Below are 4223 nucleotides of genomic sequence, written 5' to 3'. Positions count from 1 at the left end.
ATTCGTGATTATCGAAGGCCAACTTTCAAGATTCACACACAAACAGAGTATACATATGGGGCTTACAAATATAGAAGCAATAAATTTCAAGCTAAGTAGTCCATGAGAGCAGTGCATAAGTTTAAATGGAATGGCATACATCTTTACATAGCTTTAATACAACAAATGAAGTACAAGGAAAATACATCTTGACCAAAAGACTTCTCAGCCATCAAATACAAAATACAATGAAATACAACTAAGAAGCATAATCTTCAAGATGCAGCAAAAGTGCAAAGTCCAAAACAAGTGGCAAGTATATCTAGGCGTCACCGCCGTCCTGCTCGTCAACTACATATATATATAGAGGGGTGAGCTTGGATACTCAATGAATGGTACAGATAATAAAGGGGTTCACATGAATGATATCCAAAATCCTTATCAAATCAAAGCATAACACATCTTGTACAAAATCCAAGAGTAAATCAAGCTTATCTAACAAATCTTTCAAGTCCCGACAATTAAAGTCTTTCAAGGCTTTCAAGTTCCAAAGGATAATATTAACAAGGGTTATGCTACAAATGCTTATAGTCCCCTAGCACATACAGACTTTCAAGATTGTGCTACAAATGCTTATAGTCCCCTAGCACGTACGGACTTTCAAGATTGTGCTACAAATGCTTATAGTCTCCTAGCACGTACGGACTTTCAAGATTGTGCTACAAACGCTTATAGTCCCCTAGCACGTACGAACTTTCAAGATTGTGCTACAAATGCTTATAGTCCCCTAGCACGTACGGACTTTCAAGATTGTCATTCAAAATAAGGCTAATGCTTGATATACAAAATAGGGATCACCATTCATGCTTCACAAATACTTTTCAAAAACAGTCAAGGAAAAACTTTTATCAAAACTTAATAACATAACTTTATTAAAAATACCACTCACATAGCTCTTCAGACATCGGGGTCAAGGCAAGTCCAAGTCCTACAAACACATGGCAAAGTCTGTTGAATGCACTTCTCAAAACAAGTCCAGCATGCATGCAAATGACCTCGGCAATCTTCAAAAGCTAAGTCAAATCGAAACAAAACATAGTTTCTTATCTCGGGAAAACATGCTGGGCGACTACCAGGTCTAGGCCGAGGTCCCACATGTAACGCCCTCAAAAAAATAACATTAAACCCATCAGATAAGACATGCATTTACATATAAACTAACCACATTTCTTTTTTTGAAATTGAGTTTCATTACATAGTATTACATGTTAACATCAAAACAGAATGCCCTACGGGCTTACAGCTTTCCAAGTTAACACTTGGTTAAAACAAAAGAGTACTAACTCGTTTACACATTAAGCCCTTGGCTTGAAGTTACGTGTAATACATCAAAAGTAAAACAACTACGCTATGTCCGCCTCTAGCCTCCCAAGCTATGTCCTTGGAGGTGGCATGCTTCCTGTACCTGAAAATGATATTCCCATATAGGGTGAGCCACAGCCCAGTAGAAATACACTAAACCAACCATGGACAATGACTAAAACATTAGCAATTGATAGTTGGTCAACACTGATACAATCACATAAATTACATATTTATGTCAACGACTTACAAGTCCCAATTACTTTTCATTTTCCCTGTTTCAACAGATAAGCATGCTAGCTCTATCATCATTTCCACAGATATATATAAAAACTATATCTCACATTCAGATAAGCATAAAAGCTATATCCACATTCTCAACAGATATGTATATCAACAATATCCACAGATAAGCATACAAGCTGTATCCACACTCTACAACAGATATGTATATCAACAATATCCACAGATAAGCATACAAGCTGTATCCACACTTCACAAAGATAAGCATATGAGCTCTATCTTCACTTCTCTAGACAAGCATATGAGCTCTGTCTACGGAGTTCATCCCCTATCTCCTCCCAATACCTATCCGGTTTAGAGTTACATCCCCTATCTTCCCCTAAACCGCGGAGTACATCCCCTATCTCCTCCTCTACACATAACGTATATAAACACATTGGTTCTATATACAATCACACAATACACACAATTAATGTATTGTATCAACCGTCAAGTTCCATGACACATTCCATTGATTAGTTTCCGTTTACCTAATCATCATGCATTGTCTACAACAATCTCGACTATCCTCTACCGATAGCCCAAAGCAGTTATTTCTAATACAGAAAATAAATGCACAAATGGATATTCAATCAACATTTCATTTCCTCATTTCTCACCAATTAATTATCCCAATTAATTAAACAATGTAATTAGGCCATTTTCCATAATTACCATTTCAACCCTTAGGTCCCATTTTCATCAATGATTCAACGATCATTCCATTTTTCTATGCCAAACATGCATCTAGGTTTATTATGAATAAAACCCCAACTTTTGCAAAATTACACAAAGCCCCAAACTTTCACAAAATTACCAAACCAAGCCCAACATCTCAAAATACCAAAATTTAAAGACAAAACCCATAGAGAGGAGTAGGTTATCCCTACCTCAAATTCGGAGTCCCAAAGGAGAAGACGACAAAACCCCACGTGCTCCAAAACCCGAGATTTTCAGATTAAAATGAAGCCCTCGACGATCAACAACTTTTTTGTAAAGGCCAAAGGTGAGTAAATCACTCCTACTAGATCAAAACCTAGAGAGAAGGTAGAGTCTAGAGTGAGAGGCTCAACAATGGTGATTTTGGAAAAGTAAGAGAGAGAAGAGAAAGTGAAAAAGTGATTTGAAAAGTCACAATTTCGGGACTTTAACCCAGGTCTCCGCTCGAGCGTAAAACACCCCGCTCGAGCGGCCACTCACAGACTTCCGCTCGAGCGGCCAACCTCCCGCTCGAGCTCAGAATGCACTCGCTCAGCACATTTGCAGAACCAGGCCTCCGCTCGAGCTCCCAACCCTACGCTCGAGCTCACAACACTGCACAACAAGATACTGGATGGATGTATTCCCCGCTCGAGCGCCAACACCTCCGCTCGAGCGGACAGGCCAAAAATCTGGGCAACTAGTTTTGGTTTCTAAACTCAACCAACCTGTAACCAACCCGCCCAACACATCCTATAACTCAAATACAAAGTAAGAAAGGATGTAAACAAGGTAATAAACAACTACCAACATCCACGGACACATGTCCGGATCACTGTACAACAAGGGTAAAACCCGGGATCGCTATAACCTCCCCCCCTTAAAGAATTTCGCCCCCGAAATTAAGCACAAGTTGCAAAACAAGCTTTCCTCCATTTTAAACAGTGTTACACTTGAACAGTCAACAATTCGACCCATTACCGGTCATCCCATCCCTTTAACAAGAGACATAACACAATATGTAAACAACATATGTACTTTCAACATGCATTAACATTATGCACTATCTTTCCAATTTCAACAATATATTCAACAGATATAATGTTACATTCAACTTCCATATGAGGCAAGTTCCAAAACGTACTTTCATTAAACCAAACATTTTCAATGTTTCACAACTTAAGACATATATAAAAGTTCTTAAGTTCAACAAAACGTAAAATTTAAATACAAGATCACACATCAACAAACAAGTCCGGATATTTCTCACGGACTTCCAACTCACGTTCCCAAGTGGCTTCCTCCACTCCGTAATGTTTCCACAAGACTTTCACCAAAGGAATGGTCTTGCCACGCAGGACCTGATTCCGCCTATCCAAGACCCGAACCGGTCTCTCCTCATACGAGGCATCCTCATCTACCTCTAAATCGCTCCAATCCAGCACATGTGATGGATCTGGCTCATACTTCCGAAGCATACTCACATGAAACACGTCATGCACTCCGGACAACTGCGGCGGTAAGGCTAACCGATAAGCAACCTCACCTATCTTCTCAAGGATCTCAAAAGGACCAATAAACCGAGGGGATAATTTCCCACTCTTCCCAAACCTCATCAGGCCTCGCCTAGGTGATATTTTCAGAAAGACATGATCACCTACCTCAAACGCCAAAGGCCTCCTCCTACGGTCGGCATAACTCTTTTGTCGACTCTGGGCTGTAACAAGCCTCCTACGGATAAGCTCAACTTTCTCCGTCGTCTCCCTAACCAACTCCGGACCCAACAAAGGTGCATCACCCACCTCGGCCCAACAAACTGGAGACCTACACGGTCGGCCATACAAGGCCTCAAACGGTGCCACACCGATGCTAGACTGAAAACTATTGTTGTAGGCAAACTC

Source organism: Camellia sinensis, unplaced genomic scaffold (genome assembly GCF_055761805.1).
Source record: "Camellia sinensis isolate YWXY unplaced genomic scaffold, ASM5576180v1 Unanchor2, whole genome shotgun sequence".
Classification (NCBI taxonomy): Eukaryota; Viridiplantae; Streptophyta; class Magnoliopsida; order Ericales; family Theaceae; genus Camellia; species Camellia sinensis.
This window is presented reverse-complemented; position numbering follows the sequence as displayed.